Here is a 23872-nt window from a genome sequence, read left to right on the forward strand (position 1 = left end):
AAGCAAAGTAGAAGTTTAGAAGCAGCCCATCTCCCATCCCCATAAGGCTAACGCCCTTCCAGTTGAGAACCGGGAGCTACGATGCCAAGAATCACTTGGTGACTCTCCCAGGGGACAGTGGGAGATGAGAGACTGGTGGACTCACCACATCCTCCCAAGGGTTTTCTTGCATGGGGAACATAAGTTACCCTGTTCCCAAACCACCTCTGACTAACTCCTCCCACCTTTCTCCTCCGTAATCAGCCAGACCAGGCGCTACAAATCTCTACAAGGTGACCAGGGACTTGTTCTAGTTTGTTAATTGTGTCAGAATCCTAAGAAGCGTCTAAATAAATTAGAGTCTTACTTCAATGAAGTATATCTTTTAGGATCTACTCAATACTGGAGCATTTGAAACTGAGGGCCTTCTAATTCACTGTCTGCACTGCTGGGTTCAGAACTGGCTGTGCCCTTCAAGTGGGGGCACTGCATTCTGCCCTGTGCCTCAGATGGTGGATGGTTATTAGGGAGGGATGCCCTGGTGGGAGCCAGACTCTCCTCCTACAAAATGCAAAGCAAATTCAGGGGCAAGAATTAGTATGGGGGGAGGGGGATGCTCAGAGAGATATAGTACAGGAGTTAGCAAAATGTTTGCCTTGCACTCTGCCAACCCCAGTTCAATTCCTGGCATATGGTCCCCCAAGAACTTCCAGGAATAAATTCTGAGCACAGAGCCAGGAGTAAGTCCTGAGCATTGCTGAGTGTGATCTTCAAACAATAAAAAGAACCTCCCAGTGAATCTAGTAGTGAGGGATCACAGCCTCCCTTGGGACTGGTCTGTGGGGTTCATTCCCTGTTCCCCCTCTAGCCTCCTCTGAATGCCTTTGTAATCACAGGTTTGCTCTGCCAGCCATTGTGTTTCCCACTTGTTAAGTCCCAGGAAGACCCATTGTTCATCTTCTTGAACTCTCTAGAGCCTGGACCCATTGCTCATCTTCTTGAACTCCCTACAGCCTGCAGTTTGGTCCTTTGCCTCAGAAAGCACTCTATGCCCTCCAGCCATGATTATTTGGAAGGACCTGGAAGTCTTGAAAGAGAAACTGAAGGACGGAGCAAGAAATGGTCAAAAGGGAATGGTCAAAAGCTGGAGAGCTAAATAGGTGTCTCTGTCCTTTACTAAGTGCCTAAAAAATGTATCCAAGACACACTGCAACTTCTTCAAGCCTCTGTTCATGCTAATGTAAAAACAGGTTCCTTATCCGGTGTGTGTCCTAGGACAGATGTGCAGGAGATGACCTCAGAGCATGTGGATGAAGGAGGAAGCACAGCGGGCAACTGGCATTACAGAGTTGTCAGTGGAACAAAGGACACAGAGCCAGAAAATCCAAATTAGAGCCATTACCTTTCTATGCTTTATTTTTTTTTTGCCCTTTTGTTTTCCACCTTATTTGAGGAAAATCATATATATGGCAAAGTGTTTAATATAATACTAATAGGAATAATATTATATTCTGCATCTTAATGACTTGTTTTTGTTGTGGGGCCACATCTGGTGGTGTTCAGACTTTACCTGCAAAACTCTTGGGGGGGAAATTTCAGAAAAAAATGCATAAAAGCTTTTTCTGAAAGTCATCCGGTGCTTATTCCCTCAAGCTCATATTTTTCCTTGAACAAGTATCTTTGCTTCCTTGCTTCCTTTACCCACTCTGGAGAAGCTTTTGTTCTGTCTCAAACTCTTCCTTATTCCTCTCTTTCTCCTTTCTCTCCCTTAACAACTCTCTATGCTTTTAAACATGTTCCCTTACTTCTTTAAGCTTTACTTTGCATGGTTGCAAAATTAAAATACTAATATGATAATGCCTATGTTCAAGGATTATTATTAGGAGTGAATGTCCCAATGCATGCATATGTGCTGTTCAAGCTACAAAGAAACCATAGAGATTAGTTAGTACTATTCACACCTGGTGCATTTCCCCCTTCAATATGTGGATCAGGTGTGTGATGGGGTGGAGGGCTGCCATGCTCACACACTTAGCCACAGTGCCCACTGAGTTTCCAACACTTCTAGTTGTGGGACTGCACAAGTGCCCCCTGGGGATCACACTCCTGGCCATGGTATTTGAACATCTTGTTAGTCCTGGTGCTCTAGCAAAGTTGTAAATTCTTTTTGTTTGCTTTTGTGTTTGGGGGCAGGGGCTATACCCAGCAGTGCTCAGAGGTTACTCCTGGCTCTGCACTCAATAATCACCATATGGGATGCTGGGTGTTGAACCCTGGTGGCTGCATACAAGGAAGATGCCCAACCCACTGTACTATTGCTCCAGCTGCGAGACTGCACTCTTTTTTGGGGGTGGGGTGGGGCTTTTGGGTCATACCGCGATGCACAGGGTTTACTCCTGGCTCATGCACTCAAGAATTACTCCTGGCGGTGCTTGGGGAACCATATGGGATGCTGGGAATCGAACCCGGGTTGGCCGCATGCAAGGCAAACGCCCTGACTGCTGTGCTATTACTCCAGCCCCAAGGTTGCACTCTTTAGTTGTGCTCACACACCTGACTTGTGCCACTGGGCATCCCAGGCAGAAGAGATGTTAGAATCTCACCCGCACGTACAGGTGACACAGGGTACTAGACTCCCAGTGAGGCAGGTGCTTGAGCTACTGTGTTTCTCCCAGACACAACCCACCCCCGCCCCCCAACCCTCAAGACTTAATCTTCTCAGGGATGGATCCTGACCAGTGATAAGAGGAATAAATTAATTTCTCTCCAACTATAAATCAAAGGAAACGAGGCTTCTCTCTTTCATCCAGCAGCAGCAGGAAGTCCAGGGCAGACTGGGAGCTGCACAGACAGGGAGTGTCTAATTAAAGGGAGCTCCATGCGTGCTAATTGTGCTCCCAAACAACCCTGACTTTTCGACAACAGCCTGCTGTTTATTTGCTGCACACCCGCACACTGCCTCCGGAGACACCCCATCACCCATGGCAGTGACTGATTTTCATGAGTGATGGTCTTCATCTAAGAGGGCCTTAAATCGTGGGGCAAAAGTGAAGAAGGAGGTGGTGCAGAGATCATAGTATCCATTTCTTCCCTCAAGGAACTCATTTTTCTTGACTCTCAGAGTCTATTTAATGTTTAACTTGTTAAAGAAATATGTGTTCTTAGTGGACAGCTTTCTGGTATTTTCTTTTTTTTATGGGTTCGCCAACCTCTGCTACTTTGCCTTCCTCCCATGCTTGCTTTTCCATTACTGCTGAAAATAAACGTCTCTGACTAGTAAAAGCAGATGCAACATTGCCAGCAAGAGAGGGAGGGATTCTAAGACAAATGTGACTTACTTGCCATCTGTCAGCAGGCCCAGGAGGTCCCTATCAAAGTGGGAGCTCCCGCTTCCTGCTCGTCTTCCAGAATGATCTAACAGGCTCTTCCAGAATGATCTAACAAGCTCTCCTCCTACAGCCAGCAGAGCCCCTGCCGGCTCACACTGCGTGCCATTTATATCAAACACAGAGATTCAGATGGCTTAAGATCCCAGTTCACCGGTGGACTGATATGTCAGAAACAAAATTTAGTGAAAGAACTTTCAGTAATAGAAACCAGTCTTCATTTTCGGGGTGGGGGGGGGCAAGAGGGGTTACAAGAACCGTCAGGAGATCATTTTTCCAGTCCCAATTAAAGCCTGTAAAGGACGCCCTACTTTTATCCACTGCCCTCTAAGAAGAAGCTGAATCCACAGAATCAGTGGACAAAGGAAGCGAGCTAGGAGGGAAAGGACAAAAAAAAAATGCCAAGAAGGTACAGGAGTGCCACTGCTCTGAGATTTTCACATGCTTGTGGAGGCAATGTCCATGCCACAAGAAGAGGGGCCACCTTATCTTTAGAAATGTTCTTTTTTTTTTAATTATTTTTACTTTTTGGGTCACACCCAGCAGTGCTCAGGAGTTCCTCCTGGATCTGCACTCAGGAATTACTCCTGATGGTGCTCAGGGAACCATATGGGATGCTGGGGACTGAATCATGTGCAAGGCAAACACCCTACTCGCTGTACTATAGCTCCAGTCCCTAGAAATGTTCTCTTGACAAGGCATCGAGGAGGCATTTCTTGGAACTGGAGCATGTACCAAAAAAAAAAAAAAAGCATTTGGGGAGAGACAGAGAGAGAGAGAGAAAGAGAGAGAGGGGGAGAAGTGCCTGTCATAGAGGCAGGCTGGGGGAAGGGTGAAGGTGATGGGAAGGGTAATTAGGGACACTGGTGCTTGGAAATGTGCATTGGTAGAGAAGTGAGTGTTGGAGCACTGTATGACCAAAATCCAGTCATAAACAGCTTTGTAAGGGTCTATCTCACCACGAGTCAATATAAATAAATAAATAAATAAATAAATGCACTGGTGATGATGGGGAAAGACCCTTCGAGAGCACTTTCATGCCTTCGGATAACTTAACTTCCCCAGATATTAGAAAATAAATCAAAAACAGGGAAAGAAAAGTTTTAAATCCTTTCTTCAAACCTGCACCAGTAAAACCTACCCTTTGGCAATTTTAAATTTCACCAACAAAATAGCAATGGGTATTAATTGTAGTTTCTGGCAACTAGCCAAACCCAAGGACCCATGGTGGTGGAATGACACAGCCCCAGCACGGGAGTACACAAGGCAGGCACCACTGGGAACGGGGTTCTGTTTGTTCTCCCATTGTTGGTGGTGCTGAAAGGTCACAGGGCAATGCTGGGGGATAGGACCTAGGGTTTGCTTGTTGCCTACAACCAGAAGTGGATATGCATTTGTTTCAGTTTTGATTTTGATTCGGGGGTCACACCTGGCAGTGCTCAGGGTTTATTCATGGCTCTGCGCTCGGGACTCACTCCTGGCTGGGCTCAGGGGATCGAATCAGGTTAAATCACATGTCAACACTATACTCTCTCTCCGCCCCCCTCCCACCTTTTTAAATTTTGCTATATTTTCAGGCCACCCTTGGCTGCACTCAGGGGCTGTGGCATTCACTCCTGGAGATGCTCAGGGAACCACACAACACTGAGGTTGGAACTGGGAGTCCAGTCCTTCAAGTTGTCTTCCTGACCCCACATGGATTTTCTTTTTTCTTTTTTGGTTTTTGGGTTACCACAGAGTCACATTACCCTGAGAGAGGCTCATGACTCTTAAAGAGACCAGAATGATAATAATAGTTGGAAATGACCACTAGTTGAAAATGATCACTCTGAACAAGAACTGAGTGTTAAAAGTAGATAAAGGGATATAAATGATAACCTTTCAGTACCTGTATTGCAAGCCATAATCCAGAGAGAGAGAGAAAGAGAGAGAGAGAGAGAGAGAGAGAGAGAGAGAGAGAGAGAGAGAGAGAGAGAGAGAGAGAGAGAACTCTCCGAAATGGTGAGTCCCCCTACACCACTCCTGACATACAAGGTCCAAGGTTCCTTTGTCCTTCCTACTGGGATGAAGTTCTGCCCACCCCCACCCCCACAGAGAAAATAACACGGCACTCTTGCCCAGTGCACATCATTTCTGAAGGGGTAGAAAATCATTCCCTTTGAAGCCTCTGTCCTGGGACTGCTTCTCTGAACCCCAAACCCCTCTTCAGACTGAGAGCAGAGGAGGATGGCTCCAAGTGAATAAAAATATCTCCTCCTTTCTACTTGCTAACACAAAGCCCCTGTGTGTGGACTGTCAGAGGACAGGAAGAGGAAGGAGTGAGATAAGGAAAAGAAAAGGGAAGTGAAGCCAGCTTCCTTCTCCCAATACTCAGCAATCAATGCATTATGTTTTATGGGATGGTTAGAACACAGGACTACTTCTTTTCTGAGGATTTATTAGGGGTAGTGGTGGCATTATATACAGGATCCCTTGAATTTGCTCAACAGTATTTGCAGGTACTTTTTGTTGTTGGGGCGGTGTCTTTATTTTTTGGGTCACACTCAGGGATGCTCAGGGGTTACTCCTGGCTCTCCATTTAAGAGTTACACCTATTGGTGCTTGGGGGAGCATATGGGATGCCAGGGATCGAACCCAGGTCGGCTACATGCAAGGCAAATGCCCTACCTGATGTACTATCGCTCTGACCCTGCAGATTTCCACATTCCTACAGGAAGTTCAGAGGCATGAAGGAACTTCTCCACAGTCACACGTGCTCAACCTGGTCTGAGCTCCATCTGCTGCTCATAGAAGCCCCTGTTACATTCCTCTGGGGCCGTTCTGACCCATCCTGGACCCTTGGACCCATAAGCCCTGACACGGAGGCAAGATCCCACAGGCAGGAAATTTTCTCTACCTTGGTTGTGGGAAGTCCAAGACCTCGCTGCCAAGAGGCAGCATGTCCTGAGACTGTGACTTTCTCTTCACATGCCAGGTCTTCCCTTAAAACCTGACTTGAAGGAGCCAAAACGACAGTACAGTGGGTAGGAGGCTTATCTTGCATGCTTCAGAACTGGGTTGAGTCATTACCACCCCATATGGTCCCCTGAGCCTGCCAGAAGTGATCCCTGAGCACAGAGCCAGGAGTAGTCTCTGAGCACCACCAGGTGTGGCCCAAAACATTAAAACATGAACAAAAGAACCAGATTTGAGCTGTTGACCTAGGGAAGCTGGCATGTGGGCCAGAAGTGGTGGCCAGAAAGTTGCCTGTTGGTTGGAGGTCCAGATTGAGGACTGGCCTCTCCCTCTCCCACCCAGTGACCTCTGTGAGGCACTGGCTCTTGGAACATGCTCCACACACACTGGCCCAGGGCTGAACATATGCGGCTGCCGCCTCCCAGCCCTGTCTCCCCAGAGTTCTTTGTGAAGCAACTCTCAAGCATCCTTTCTCATTCACTCCCCACTTCCCTGCCTCCCTTCCCTTAGTCCTCACTCATGGTTCTGTAATGACTTTCTTCAAAGATAAATTCCCCTAATGGCTGTCTCTAGGCAACCCAGACTCCTAATTTTGCTTTCACTCATTTATTTTATTAATAACATGACACATGCCTACAAACCCACCATCCAAAATAAAACAAGAACATAACTATCTAATCATGTGGTCCTGTATTCCGTTCTCCTATCTACGTGCTCCTATTGAGAACCATCATCTAGAATTCCTTTGCTAGGCTGAAGAGACACCACAGTGTGTAGGCCATTTGCTTTTGCATGCGGCCAAGCAAGTTTCCATTTCCAGCACCTGACATTGTTCTCTGAATTCTTCCAGGAGAGATCCCCGAGCCCAAGCCAAGAAGAATTGCTGGGTGTGGCCCAAAATCCCGAAACAAGCAATAACAATAACAAAAAAACCCCAACAGGATTCCTTTGCTTTATAAAATATTATTCTTATTGCAACTACACATGTATCTATATTTCTATAGTGATTGTTTTCAACTCTGTGAAATCTCTCATCAGGCTGGAGACATAAAACAGTGGGTAAGACATTTGCATTGCAAGCAGCCAACCCCAGTTCAATCCCTAGTACAGCATATGATCCCCTGAGTACTACCAGGAGTGATCCCTACATGCAGAGCCAAGAGGAAGCCCTGAACACCACTGGATGTGGTCCCCAAACAAAACTAAAAAAACAAAAACAAAAACAAAAACCCTTGTCAGGTACATTTTAAATATTCACCCTCTTCATTTACTATCTTGATTCTTTGCTAAGATATATCCACATGGTTATGTGAATTAGTTCATTTGTTTTTATTGCTGTATAACATCCCAGGGGTAATGAATATAGTACCAGCTATGAAATCACTTTCCTGCTGATATGATTTCCAGGGCCTGTGTGATGGGTGTGGCTGGGATAGACCCCTGTTGGTTATCTGTCCTAATTTCCCTTGGGACCCACCCCTCCAGAAGTGAACAGTTACATCTGATGTAAGAGAATGCTTCTTTTTAGGAGCTCACTCTTCCAAATAAATTACAGAGATTTGTGTCCTATTACCTTGAGATTGTTTTGAAGCTCCAAAATCCAAGTTTAATAGTTCTCCTTGTTCTGATAGTTGCCAAAGAATGATTGCCGCTGATTTGCTATGAAACAATGTTATCTCTTCTCTGGATATTTGCATTTTTATGAGGCTTTTTAATCCGAAGCAGGCTGACTATTTCTTGGCTTCCATCTTTTTACAGCATTTCTGACTTATTCAAGGCGTTCTTGAGTTGCTCTCTGTGTTCAGGGACTGACCTGGGCTTGGAGATCCAGGAGTGGGAGACAATGGCCCTGCCTTCAGATATCTAAATGTTAGCCTAATGTGTCAGAAGACAAGAAGGCAATTATATGGGTCCTGGGTGCTATCTCAGTCTTCCCACTTCATTCTTTTCTCCTGGAGTGGGGGTGGGGGGGTGGGCTGGAGACACAGGAGACTGCTGGGAGTATGGGCAAGTCTGCACTTCACAGGCAGTTTACTTAAAGTCCCAGCAACTTCAAGTTGCCCCTGCCTGGTTGTGTGTTATCTGGTTGTGTCTCCCCTTCCAGGGTAAATTTCCTGGGAGAACCTGGCCTTTTCTCACAAGGACAACTGTTTCTACAGTGAGTCACAGACCTGATTGCCCCATTCTCAGAAGCTGATAGAGATCTGTCCTTGTACTCAGCTTTATCCAAGAGAAACTATGGCATAAGGATCTCACTTTCCCAATTCCCTCTCCACAGGTGTCCTCCGCTTGGCTTCATCTGTGAGTTAAAACTCCATTTGGGGGCTGGAGCGATAACACAGCAGGCAGGGCATTTGCCTTGCACGCAGCGGATCAGGGTTTGATTCCTAGCATCCCATATGATCCCCCCCGAGCACTGGCAGGAGTAATTCCTGAGTGCATGAGCCAGGAGTAACCCCTGTACATCGCTGGGTATGACCCAAAAAGCAACAACAACAAAAAAACTCTATGGGGGGGGGTGCAGAGCAATAATATAATGAATAGGGCATTTGTCTTGTTCCCAGCATCACTTATGTTCCCCTGTGCATCACCAGGAGTAGTTGCTGAGTGCAGAGCAAGCATAAGCCCTTGAATGTCGCTGGGTATGGCACACAAACCAGCAAAACCAACCAAACAAACAAAAACCACAAATGCCACTTGGAAGTAAGGTGGACCCTCGCTTCCCATCTTCTAGAATTCTCAGCCTGGGAGCCCAGAGAGACAGTAGTTTTCAAGGGAGCTATAGAAATAGCCACAGAAACTAGTGATGCATCCCACTTACATTGTGTAATCTTTCATGAACTGATGGCTGTGATCAGGGGAATGCCTCATTTCTTAAGGATTATGTCCGGATGGCCAACCCATCCTTTGCAATCAGAGTGGGAATATTCCCCAGTGGGGATGCTGGGAAGAAAGAAAAGTGTTCACTTACTGAAATACTTGAGAAGAGAGTAGTTTTATCTGATCACACTGGTTCATTGCTTTTGTATGAAGCATTTTACTAGTTAATGAGAACAGGGAAAAATTCTATGTTCTTCAGTATTTTATAACATTAGCAAAATTATTCTTGCAACATTAAAAAAAAAACACCACATCACCTTCCTAGCTTCCTCCTTCCAGTGGCTTTAGTAACTAAATGCAGAGAAGAACGTACTGGAGGGACTGATTACTGGGCAAGCAGAGACATCAAGTGACTCTTCACATTCTACCTTCAAGTTGAGGAGGAATTAATTCTGCTCTCTTAGAGGCTATTTTCCTGGGTTTTCTTATCTGGAGCTCTTGTGAGCTGACTCTCCTGCCTGAAACATTAAAACATTTTCTGGCAGTATTTTTCTGTAAGCTTTTCCTCCTAGGGCTCTGAGTATATTCCTTAGACATCTCCTTGTCATCAGCAGTTCTAGAACTAATTGCCTTTCTGTTCCTTCTCCTTAGGCTATTCAAATCATCTGCCAGAATTCCGAAAAGGCAGCTGGAGGAACAACTCTGTGTCAGGGATGGGGATAACACACAAAAGACTAGTATTAACATTAACAAACTGACTGATAGAGTTAGGATAGAGAAGAGACCAGTATCACAATAATAGTTGGAAACAATCACTCTGAACAAGAACTGAGTATTGAAAGTAGGTAAAGGGACATATATGGTAACTTTTCAGCATCTGTATTGCAAACCATAATGCAGAAAGAGAGAGAGAGAGAGAGAGAGAGAGAGAGAGAGAGAGAGAGAGAGAGAGAGAATAGCCTGGCACAGAGAAGTAGAGGGGGAGAGAGAGGAAAACTACATTGGTGGTGAAACAGGTGTTGGAACATTATATTACTGAAACCCAATCATGAACAACTCTGTAATGTAACTCTGTATCTCACTGTGATTCCATTTAAAAAAAAATAAAAATAGGTTGGTATTAAAATCAGACCACAGAGACTAATCTCACCTCACAAAAGTCGGCTCTGAGGAACCCTTCAATGTTTGAAATGCTGACAGAATCTCAAGAGAGTCAGGTGTGCATCCCTGCAGCCCTAAGTGAGGAGTGCTCATTCACGCATGTAGATTACAGAGACTGCCGTCACTGCTGATGGCACGTTTCTCCTTCACCAGAGGTGTTGCAGGAGATCCAACTATAGAGAAAACAACAACAACAAAAATTAAAAGTGTGTGTTTTCTTTTTGCCATTGCCTCAAAAACTTGAGAAGAGCATTTCAAGACTCTGAAACTGAAACTAGCTGGCTCAGTAGCTCAGGCATCTGCCTTATGATCATGAGGCTGCTGTGGGATCACAGGTACCACTGCCTGTGCTGAGTGCGATCCTGACAGTTCCGTCTGTCATTCCCATTCCAGTCAGTGCTTCCTGGTTGCATAGTAACTGAAAAAGATGTGTAGCGGGGTCGGAGTGGTAGTACAGCGGGTAGAATGTTTGCTTTGCACACTGACAACCTGGGTTCGATTCTATATGGTCCCCCAAGCACTGCCAGGAGTAAATTCCTGAGTGCAGAGACAGAAGTTACCCCTGAGCATCACCAGGTGTGACCCAAAAAGAAAAAAAAAAGATGAGTAGCAATGCAGCAGGAGTAAGAGCCCCTAGGATGCACCTATGTGAGCATCACAGTGACTCTTTGTGAGGTCTACAACTAGAATGTACACAGTGCCACCACTAAGAAGGTACAATGCTCTAGGAGCACAAGGGCAAGGAAGGTAGGGAACAAGACCCTGGAAAGCATCCCCAGCAGATACAACTAAGTGTGTGGGCACCACTCACCATGCCCCATCACTAAAACATCAGAAGAGACACGGAATGGGGGAAAAAGAAAAGGAAACACAATTGCCTTTCTCTTTTGTTCCTGTCTCTCTTCTTTAAGGACAAGAATATCTTGTTCTACTCTGCATGATTAATTCTTATCATGGCCCACATGGCTGATCAATAAATATGAAAAAGAGTGCCTTTATATCTGCCTTCTCAAATAATAGGTAACTGTTGAGAAATTAAACAAGCTAAGAAAATTTAGTCTTCCCAAGTGTCAATGTCTTGAATTCTGGTTCCTATTTTCTCCTCCATCCTCTCTCTAGCACCCACTGTCGCACTTTTTAATTCTTGTAGCAACTTTTCTGGCAGCCTAGAGTTTTTCGTTTTACCTATCCTTGTATGACAGTTCTTCAGATTCAGTCCTCTTCTTTCCCACCTTCCCATTAAGACTCCTATTTTTTTCTTATGGCCAGGATAAAAATGATCATCAGATAAGCTTCCTTAAGGTTGTTAGGGTGCAATAAACCCCTGTAGGCAGTAATTCACCAGTGGGAATGTATTTTAAATGATAAAGCTGATACCCTCAGTCATGAATTATGTACTAATGAATTAAGATGGTATTTTTAGATCCATGTCACAGCATGACAGATGTGTGAATGGATCTGTCCTTGGGTGAATATTGGAGAGGTTGGGGGATTCCTCATTCTCTCAGGATTATGCCTTGATAGCACAGTCAAAGTTAATAAATTTTTGGACCTCTCATCATTAGGTCCTGCTAGAAACAACAACAAAAAATTTTTTTAAATGAGAGAAACAAGTAAACAGGGAAAAAGATTTTTCCTGCAAGGCAAGTAGCATGAATAATTCATTTTAGAATGCAAAGACCGATTTATTAAACTTTGAAAGACAATTACAAATTGATTACTATATTTAAAAGAGTGGGTGGGGGCTGGAGCGATAGTACAGTGGGTAGGACACTTGCTTTGTACAGGACCCATCCAGGTTAGATCCCCAGCACTACGTATATGATCTTCAAGCCCCACCAGGAGTGATCCTCAGTGCAGAGCCAGGAATAAGGCCTGAGCAACTCAGGATGTTGCCCTCACCCAAAAAACAAAACAAAAAAGAATGGGATGGATGGGAAACTATATTTAAAAAAGAAAGAAAGAAAGAAAAAACACCAAACTACAAACTTCTGATGCATTAAAAAAAAAAAAGGCATATGATGCAATTAATGATCACAAAAGATTCTCCAAAAGAACCAATTAACTAGGCTACTAATTAAAAAAAAAAAACTTTCTTTTACCTCCTAGAGAAGTTGTAACAAACTTTGCCCTCATTTCCTCTGGATTTTCCTGGTCAACTTCTTCTTAGGCATTTCTTTACTCCTTTCTTTCTAGAGGATTGAAAATCAATCCCCGTACTAGGCTAGAGGAATGATTTTTGCTGTCAAAAGATAACAGACTTTCTGTGCATGTGACTGGTCCTCATTTAAAACAGACATCTGACTAAGTCACTGGCTCTATAGTAGAGCACATGTCTTGCATATGTGAAGCCCTGGGTTCTAGCCTGTTGCTGCAAACAAATTTTAAAAAAATCAAACAAAAACAAAACAAAAGTTGTATAAGTGGAATGGTCATCTTGGAGAGTCGTTTTCTCTTAATCAAGTATCTGTAAATACTTGGTTCTAACACAAAATCTTCAGGGCCAGGATGGGCAGGGCAGGGCTACCATGTTTCTTCTACTAGATGCAGGAAACATTGTATTTCTGAAGCTAGATGCAGAAAGTTTGGATCCTCAGGCAATTCTGTCCAGCAAACCAGAAGCAAAGCCCTCCATCTGCTCAGCTCACTGTCCCAGCACTATCACAGCCTGTTCTTCCTCTGCAGGAAGTCAGTTTTCTATGCTTGGATATAGAATAAACAATTCAGCCATAAAGATCCAAGGAACAGTCTGTTTTGCTTTCCACCTGATTTCAAGAGAGAGAGAGAGACTACTGGTTATTATACCATATTAAACTTGAAATCTCTACATAAATCTTTTGTGGAGCATTCTGCCTTCCAGGGAGTTCATAAAACGGAGATGTTCTTCAAACCATTACTTGCAGTGCAGAGAGCTCAAAATCAAATGCTACAATCTCCATATGCACCCTATTTTCTTAAACACCTGCGCCCCCTTGGCGGCTTGGTAGCCACCATCTGCCAGAGGCCACTGGACAATCAGGTTTGGGCCCGCAGTGATGAGACACTCAGGGCCTCACGGGGTGGGGGTGGAGCCGGCCCTCCCCCCCCCCACCCCAACGAGACATCGAGTCACTGCTCATGAATGGCCTTTCTGGCTTCTGATCAAACTGCTTAACAGCCATGATCCAAGAGACTCAGGAACAAATCTCAGAACCCAGCAGGTTTTGGCAGAAATCCCTCCAGATTCAACTGTTAAAACTTCGGAATTCCAAAATCGCGTGGCCACTACTGCAGCCATGCAACACCATGTTATTCATAACCAGCAATAGAACACAAATTTTCCATTGTTCCCTTTTCAGCAGATCTGAGTGCTGGGGTAAAAACCCAAATAATAATGGTGGATCTGGTGTCAGAATATTGAATGTAATCAAATTAGAGAGAGTAATGTGGAAATCATCTGCCCCACAGGTAGGGGGAGGGTGTGGGATGGGGGTATACTAGGGTTTTTGGTGGTGGAGAATGGGCACTGGTAAAGGTATGGTGTTTCATTGTATGACCGAGACTTAAACCCAAAAGCTTTGTAACTGCTTTCACGGTGATTCAATAAATAAAATTATAAAAAATGAAAAAGAAAAAGTAAGGTGGAGTTCATTCCTAATTCAATCAGCTAAGCTAGTGGTTGAATAAATAGCAGTATTCCTACATTAAAAAAAAAAAAAGCCTGCTAGACCCTCCATCCTGCTTGTTTTCCAGAGGCACCAACCTCCGATATATTCAGATTTGTCCTTACTCCCAAAAGCTGATTTATTGTTGGATGCAGTTTGTGGACATTGAATGAACACAGGTCAAATTGGTGCCAAGCATTCTCATTGCACAGAAGTGAAGCCTAATAGGAACCTAAATAACAATGTTCTGGGACAGTTTATAGACCTGGTGAAGCCAAGTCAGGACTCACTGACTTTTGCTTCATAATCTCATGCTTTGGCTATAAAGAACACTGTGTTGCTATGTGCCAACTGTCTGCTCTTGCTCACTGTCACCATATCTGGAACCTACACTCTCATGACACATCACTGTATCACTGTCTTCCCATTGTTCATCGGTTTACTCAACTGGGCGCTAGTAATGTATCCATTTATCCCAGCCCTGAGATTTTAGCAGCCTCTCCTTACTCTCTTTCCCAACGACGACTGCTTCTCCCAGAACTCACAGCTGCTTCTCCCGGAAGGGAGCATAAAATGGGGCCCCCATAACCATGCCACTGGACACTGTGCCAGGCTGTTTTCACTCGGGGCATCCCAGAGGGGGCCGGGTGAGAGCCCTCCTCACCCCAAGGGACCCAGCCCCAGCAGAGGACCTCCACTACCCAACAACCGCTACACTCCAGGCCGCTTTCCACACGCTTGGGCTGAGCCTCACATATGAGTGAACATATTCCTGGACCATGCGACATATCATAAGACACTCCCTACCCATTTTCCATAATTACCACACCATATTTGATGGGGCTCAGACAGTAGGCAACAAATCATAGAGGGATATATATATATATATAGATATATATATATATATCTATATATATATATATATATATATATATATATAATCTCAGAGAGCCCGGCAAGCTACCGAAAGTATCCCACCCACATAGCAGAGCCCAGCAAACTACCCGTGGCATATTCGAAACGCCAAAAACAGTAACAATAACAGGTCTCACTACTTCCACTACCCAGCCGTCGCCACACTCCAGGACGCTTTCTGGACCCGCGCGGCCGCAAGCGGCCGCGCGACACATCATAAGACACTAAATACCCGTCTTCTGGAATTGTCGTACCATATTTGATAGGGTTCAAATATGGTAACACCTACAAGGGTGATTAGAGGTCACCCCAAAAGCCTCTATACCTCTCGGAAAGACTGGCAAGCTACCGAGAGTATTCCGCCCGCACGGAAGAGCCTGGCAAGCTATCCGCTGTGTATTCGATATGCCAAAACCAGTAACTACAACTGGTCTCATTCACCTGACCCTGAAGGCTTCACCGACATGGCAGCACTGAGAAGGATGAGAAAGGAGAGGCCGACAAAATCTCAAGGCCGACCTAGGCTGCCACAACGAAGGAAGACAAAAATGATCGTCTGTACTTTCAATGCACGTACGCTAGCATCAGATGCATCCATCGAGGACCTGATGGTACAAGCGCGAATGATCAAGTACGACATCATTGGTCTGACCGAGACAAGAAGGCACGAATCTCACCATGCCGTTTTCGACACTGGAGAAGAATTGTTCCTCGGAACATGCGATAAAAGAGGTGTTGGAGGCGTCGGTGTCCTTGTCAACACAAACTTGGCCAAGAGCATTGATTCATTTGAATGCCTAACAACCTGAATCGGACGTTTACATTTGAATAGATGTGGCTCACTGCCTGCAGTTTCTATCTTCGTTGTCTACGCACCAACATCTCATTATGATGAAAGAGAAATCGAGAAGTTCTACATGGAGCTAGAGAAGTTCTATAAAGAAGACCACACCTTCTACAAGATCATTGTGGGTGATTTTAATGCCAAGATAGGACCGAGAAGATCAGCTGAAGAACTTCACATCGGAACCCATGGCCTAGAATGGAACGAACAGGGTGAGAGACTGTCTGAGTTCATCATGTCGACCAAGACCATTCATGGTAACTCACAGTTCCAGAAGGCAGAATCTAAACGATGGACATGGGAGTCTCCCGGTGGACGATTCCACAACGAAATAGACCACATCATATTCAATCGACGGTTTTGCCTGACTGATGTCGCTGTTGTCCCAAAATTTCGAACGGGATCGGACCACCGTCTCCTTCGTGCAAAATTCTACTTCACAGAGCGGGGAGAAAGGGCTGCAAAGTTCAAAAAGAGAACTCCCAGAACGACCACCAACTGGGAACTCTTTGGTACTATTGCGGCAACATGGGAAGATGCCATTGTTGACAACATTGACGAGGAATACGATCGACTGGTTCAGCACCTCCATGAATGTGCGAGGAACGCCAAGAGAGAGATAGCCACAAAAAGTCGCCTATCTTCGAAAACTCTTGAGCTAATTCGCCAGCGTGGTTTGGCGCATGCCTCAGGCAACCGCAAGCTAACGTCCGAGCTTGCAAAGCAGTGCAGAGATGCGATCAAGGAAGACCTCAAAGAGAGAAGAGCAGAAGTACTGGTAGATGCGGCAGAAGCCGGGAAAAGTATTCGTAACGCCCGCCTGTCCTTCGCCAACTATAAGACCAAGATGACTGCCCTCCGACGTCCTGATGGATCCATCACATCCTCCAGAACGGCAATGGAGAAGATTATCCATGACTTCTACTCAAATCTCTTCGATAGCCATGTCCACTTGCCGACATACCAAATTCCACAGGATGGGTATGTCGTTCCCAACGTTCTCCCTTCCGAAATCCGACACGCCATTTCGTCAGTAAAGAAGCAAACAGCACCCGGCCCAGACAAGGTCAGACCTGAACACCTGAAGAACCTGCCGTCAGTACTCATCAATACACTGGCTCGGCTCTTCACTCGCTACCTGTCTGAATGCGAGGTTCCGTCCCAGTGGAAAACCAGCAGGACCGTACGTACTACTGTTCAAGAAGGGAGACATCCATGACATTGGCAACTATCGCCCGATCTGCCTATTGTCTGTCATCTACAAGTTGTTCACTCGAGTCATCCTGAATAGGATTGGCAGAACACTAGATGAAGGACAACCATGTGAGCAAGCAGGGTTCCGCAAAGGATTCAGCACCATCGACCATATCCACACGATAACCAAACTCATTGAGGTTTCTCGGGAGTTCAAGATGCCGCTCTGCTTAACGTTCATTGATTTAAAGAAGGCCTTTGATTCTGTTGAGACGGAAGCGGTCATTGAAGCCCTAGCCAATCAGGGCATTCAAGCCCAATACATCAGGATCCTCCGTGAGCTGTATTGCGGATTCACTACCAGGATCTCACCATTCTACAAAGAAGTGATCGTTGATGTCAAGAGAGGGGTGCGGCAGGGTGATACCATTTCACCAAAACTCTTCAGTGCCACCCTCGAGAACATCATGCGACGACTGGAATGGGAAGGAATGGGAGTGAAGATAGATGGTCGGCAACTACACCACCTCCGCTTTGCTGATGACATTGTTTTAATAACACCAAACATCAGCCAAGCGGCACAAATGCTGGCCGACTTTGACCGTGAGTGTGGAAAGGTAGGACTACAGCTGAATCTTACGAAGACAATGTTTATGAGAAACAGCCTTGTTCCTGACGCCCCATTCGCTCTCAATGGAACGACCATCTCCGAATGCAACAGCTATGTGTACCTAGGTCGAGAGGTCAACATGACAAATGACCTGGCACCCGAGCTGCGCAGGAGGAAGAGAGCGGCTTGGAACGCCTTCAAGAACGTCGAAGAAATAGCTAAGAGGACGAAGAACCTCCGGCTCCGGGCACATCTCTTTGATTCCACTGTTCTTCCTGCATTAACATATGCCTCAGAGACCTGGGCCCTACGCAAACAAGATGAGAACGCCATTCAGGTCTCCCAAAGAAGAATAGAAAGAGCTATGCTTGGAATATCACGTTTCACTCAAATGAGAGAGCGAATCCGGAGTTCTGACATCCGTCGACGATCAAGGATCAGGGACGCTGTCTCATTTGCCAAGGTGTCGAAAATCAGATGGGCTGGTCACGTAATGAGATTTAAAGACGACCGTTGGACTAGAGCTGTTACTGATTGGATTCCACGGGATGTCAAGAGACCGCGTGGCCGCCCACCTACCAGATGGTCAGACTTCTTTGTCAAGATCATGAACGATCGGTTTGAGGCCCTCCATGTTCCCGGAGCGAAGAGATGCCATTGGGCTACACTAGCACGCGACAGGGACAAATGGAGACGTTACTGGCGCCCGCTCGAGCAAATCGACGACTAACGGGAAGTTAAGTGATTAAGTGATTAACAGGTCTCATTCCCCTGACCCTAAAAGAGCCTCATGACACACTGTAGCACTGTAGCACTGTCCTCGCTTTTCATTGATTTGCTCGACGGGCACCAGTAACATCTCCATTGATAATAAACTTGTTATTGTTTTTGGCATATCAAATACACCACAGGGAGCTTGCCAGGCTCTGCCATGCAGGCAGGATACTCTCAGTAGCTTTCCAGGCTCTATATAAAATATTGGCTACCTGTTTTAAAATCTTCCCAGCTACTACAGTGCCAGAGTGATCTTCCTAACCTAAAATATCATCGTTACCCTCCTCCACCTCAAAACAAGTTACTACTGCTTTGTAGAATAAGAAAGCCCAAACTCCTACTTTGGCCCAGTCTCTACACTGTCTTCCTTACCCAAAGCCTCAGATCTATCCTAGCTTTTGGTTCCACAGAATACTCTCCTCTTCTCTCTTACCATGCCCTGCTGTCTTCTGTGCTTCTGTTGTGGACCCCCCATCAGCTGGAGGAACCCCCTTCACAACCCTTTCTCAAGCTGACTCATGTTCTTCTAGAGGGAAGTTCTGCTCACATGCTTTCTTCCCTATGAGTTTCCTTCTCAGCAAATAATTGGGATCATTATTCCTACTCCCTCCCTGAAGTCAAGCATCATATAAACAAAGAGAGAGAAAGAAAGAAAGATCAAAAGATTCTGAAAGGTCTTTGAAAAATGTCAAACATCATACAAACTGCCTTTTTCCCTTTAGAAATCAAATTACAGTATTTGCCATTATTGTTATAAAAATAACCTCCACAAATTAGAGCATGTTCCCCATTTATTCATTACTTAAATGTAGATAAGCTTAAAATGGTCATGAGGATTATGATCACTAAAACCACAAATGGATTAAATTGGACCCATACAGAAGAGATTAGTGTGACCTTTGTCCCCGGGATTTCAATAAGGGAAAATTGCATTTTTGCTGCTTTCTAGAAATCTGTTGCCTAAGTTTCTTTTTCTTTAATGTTACCCATTTTATCACCAGATTAGATTTTCTTAGAGATTGAACCTCCCACGGTTTCAGAACTCTGCAGGACAAACAGGTAACGTTAACTAAATGCTAACTTTGTACCATACAAGGTACTCTTGCCTTTGATCTCTGAAGATAATAAAACATAAATGTCACTACTACTCCTGTTTCCTTTCTCCAGATGGAAATAAGAACATGGAAACTTAGGAAGATTAGCCCCCTTGTTGAAGGTCACAAAGTAAAGGCAGGATTTAAACCCCAAGCATGTGATAACTCAGTCTTGCTTTTGTTGGTGCAGCTGCTGTGGGTGCTCTTATAGTGGGTGACACCACGTGGTGTTCAGGAGTGCATGTGGTGCCAGGGAGCAATCCCAGGGCGTCACACTACAATGTACCTGCTCTACTGGCTGAGCCAGATCCCTGGTCCCCGGGCCCCACTCAACCACTGACTTGCACCACAGCTCTAAGGGAGTCCAAAAGTGCTGGGAGGGGATTCCCTCATGCTCCAGAAAGGTAGAGTAGTGAGTGGTGGGCATACGGCTGTGGAGCCGATGCCAGGTTCCAGGCATGCCCCTCACCTCCAGTCAGCAGGGGGTCACAGCCATAACTCTGGAAGCACCCAAGACTGCAGGGAGCTGAGGCAGGTCCTGATGCCCAGGCAGCAACCACGGAGCACAGAGGGTGGTCTGGATCATTTTCCAAGTACAAGAGCAAATCCCTCTCACATATGCTGTTACCTACTCAACAGAAAAAAAAAATGGTTCTGTCTTTCACATCTCCCTTCACCCCTGAACACCCCTTCAAAAGCAGACCTTGTTAAACTCAACGTGGTATCCTGGAATGAATACCAAAGCAGAAAAAGACATTAGCAGAAAAGCAGTGAAGCTTGAAAAATTCTAGAGTTCAGTTAATAGCAAGAAGTCAATGTGAATTTGTTTTGACAAATGTATCAGTGAATATGAAGAAGTTAGGATTGGGGTGGGGGATTGGCTGAATGTACACAGGAACTTTCATGTTTTTTTCTAATTTTTAAAAGTGAAGTAAATTTGGAAATATGTTTATTTATCTTGAGATTAATATACTTGAACCATTGAGTCCATCCCTTACACAATTTAAGTGAATTCACAATGATTTTTAGATTTGTCTAAAATGATTGTTGAACTTATCGGTAAAAAGAAACATTTGAGTTGCAGGCAAAAATCAAAGTTTTATAGTCTTGGTATCAAACACTATCTTTCTTTTTTTTTTTTGCATTTTTTTGGGGGGATCACACCCAGCGATGCACAGGGGTTACTCCTAGCTCTACACTCAGGAATTACTCTGGCGGTGCTCGGGGGACCATATGTGGGATGCTGGGAATCAAACCCAGGTCAGCTGAGTGCAAGGAAATGCCCTACCCGCTGTGCTATCTCTCCAGCCCCTCAAATACTATCTTTTCAGGAAAAGATATTGATTGAGACTGAGTTATAAAGTCTCATATTCCCAAATAAATGACCAGAACTTTGTATTACCATTGAGAAACACAGTATGTTATAGTTAGCCAATGGCATGATTTCCTGACATAGCTTCCTTCTAACCTTCCTTCTGACCTTTCACACATTCCTAAATTCCAAGTATCATAACCTGGCACATCTTGTATAAACAGCAAAAAGAAAGTAAAACAGTGGTAAATTATGTAGGTTACTTAGTCATGGTTTGGCACAACAGGATTCGATACTACTACCTCTAATAGGATGATTTTGCATGACAAGTATTGCTTTCCGTAAGAGCCCTGGCTAGGAATGGAACAGGCTGTACACAGAACTTCTGGCTCGCTCTTCAGACTTGAAGAACAAATCAGAAAATGACCAGTGTTGTAGCCGAGGTGATACAATCACCTGAATGGTCATCTCAGATTTTGAACAAGTGCACCATCAATACACAGCCACTCTCTAAACCCTCTTGTTTTTTGAGGATTTGAAAATGCACAGCTCTTTGGCTGCTCATCAGATCCCACTTGCTCTGCCAACCGCCGCCAGCTTCTTCCCAGAGAGGCAGGTGCAGCCGGGGCTCAGCTGACGGACAGCAGCAGAGCTGGGCTATTTGTGGCTGCAGCATCTCACCTCGGCTTGGCTCCCCCAGACAGAGCCGGCGAATGAGTTCTGACAAGTGATCAGAGTCTGGTCTTCTGCAGACCCAAGTTAAACACTAGTGGCATATAAAATTCTTAAAGAGTTCAAGGATTTTGACACTTGTACTAAACAATAACCGAAGTTTCAATGGAAGGGCCTGAATAAGAAACAATAGAGAAGTAAGGATATGTGGAAGAGAGGCAATTGAAAATCAAGCTTCTTAGAATTTGAGAAACCTAATTTCAAAGATATTTTAAAAAAACAAAAGAGGAAAAAAAATCCCAAACTAGATTGCTGACCATCAGTATGTTTCAAATTTGTGTGTGTGTGTGTGTGTGGCGGGGGGGGGGGGGGGGTGCTAGGAAGTCCCAGGACTCTACTAGCAATTCTCAGCCAACTGCATTGGTTGAATAGAAAAGTCCAAGGATGTGAGGTTGCTGAAGCCCTATGGTGCTATGGACACTGGAGGCCACACCTAGTAATGTTCTGGGACCTCTAGGGCTGCACCCAGTGATGCATGGGAGCACCACTTGGTGCTGGGAATGGAACTTGGATTGGACCCATGCTAGGCATGGGCTCTAACTACTGTACTATCTCCTGACCCCTAGTTTAGATTTTTTTAAGTTAATAAAATTGCAACGTGAATACGATTCTGATCTATCAATGCACAGCTCCTTCGGAGAGAGCATTTGGAGTGACCTGAGAGCTTGGGATAGTTCAGTGATAGAGCACCAGCTTTGCAAGCCTGATAACCTGACTTCCTGCCATGGCCCCACAGATTCTGATCCCTGCTCCCACAACACCGTGTCCCACCTCTGGTGTGTTGCAGCTAAATGTTCAACCGTTGCGAGCACTGCAACCAAAATGAGTGCCAGCACCCTAACCAAGTGTGAGAGTAGCCTAAGGGTGCCACACCCTGCCACTGCAACAACACAGAACATTAAAAAAATGGGTGGAGGGGGAGGAAGAGAAGAACAAAAATATCAATCTATGCTAACATGAAACACAAGCCAAATATCATGACTACTCCTCCCCTCCCCCCCTCAGTGCCCAACCCAAAAGCCCCAACAGAATAGAGAACCTTTAGAAAAAGACTGAAGATTCAGCAAGAAATCTGCTGCTTTAGATCTCCAGTATCTGGGTTTTAGGAGAAAAGGCAGAGAAAGTAGAAAGTGCTGGTATTCCCCCTCCCCTCCCAAAAATGAGCACTGAGTACCAAGACTGGTCACCTTCTGCATTGTCACTAATGCCTTCCTGTGTGATGAGAGGAGGAAGCCAGCCACTCGGAGCCCACCATGTGGGAAGCTGCATGCTGAAAACTGTGAAACTGGAGCCAAGATGAACTATCGACAAGTACATTGAAACACAGTTTTTGCTCTCTCTGGGAAGTAGACAAGAAGGTAAATGCATCTCCAAAAAAAAAAAAAAAAAGAGGGGGTTAGCACTCAGTAACAGGTGTCAAACCCTCCTTGGAATCACTGCACTGGCAAGGAGCCTGCTCTTTCATAGACAAGTGCTTAGAAAGCAGGTTGGTAAATGTAGTTAAGTCCTTGGAGATCGGAACTGAGATTTTCTTTCTGAGTTCCTTTCCGATTTACAAAGTGTTATGTGATGTTAACCACCTTATCAATTCACACCAGTAGGCTGTCACTCACCCATGGTATTGGGGGACCCCAGCATGATCATTACACAGGGGCTCTGGTAAGAGGAAAGAGGAAAGTGTTCCCACAATGGATTGCTAACCAGGAAGCAGGAATCAAGTGTTTTGCAGAAAGACACCAAGAGCCAGTAAGCAAAGGACTCTGCACAGAGTGGGAGAGGGAGGGAGGGAGGGAGGTAATTTGGCCAGAAGCCTGGTCCTAAACCTTTTCCCACTGGGTTTCAAACTTTCCCCCCTCATTCACCAAAGCTGACTCCAAGGGTAACAACCTCTACAATAAATTTCCCTGCAAAACGTTTGAACGTACCTCGCTTCCAAGAGAACTCTGGACCACCTAGCCAGATCACTCAAAAGTCTCTTCTGCAAGAACTCGTTCTCACTTAATAAAAGAACCCTGCTTGTCATTTTTACCAGATGGTTCATAACAAGCAACACAAAATAAATTACTTAGATCCTGCTTTGGGGGCAGGCTTGGGTGGTGGTGGGACAATTCGAAATAATGGTGGTGGGCAGGTGTAATGGTGGTGGGATTCTTACTAGAATACTGAATGTAATAAATAAGACTGTGAACAACTTTATAAAAATAAAATTTTAAAAAAATATCCCTGCCTGAAACAAGTCAGATCTAAAAAAATTAAAAACCTATCAGGAACCTTTAAAGGAAAAAAAAAGAGCTGATTAGATTGAGAGTGCCGGGGAGTGGGGAGGAGGAACGTGTCCAGTTAGGTGGCTGGTCACGCCTGCGCAGGCGCACAAGGAGAGGGCGAGAGCGGCGGGAGGCGCTGAGCACGCGCCTGCGCGGAGGGCACCAGGAGGCGCGTGCACTTGCGCCGG

The sequence above is a fragment of the Sorex fumeus genome, unplaced genomic scaffold (assembly GCF_029834395.1).
Source record: "Sorex fumeus unplaced genomic scaffold, SorFum_2.1 ptg000037l, whole genome shotgun sequence".
Classification (NCBI taxonomy): Eukaryota; Metazoa; Chordata; class Mammalia; order Eulipotyphla; family Soricidae; genus Sorex; species Sorex fumeus.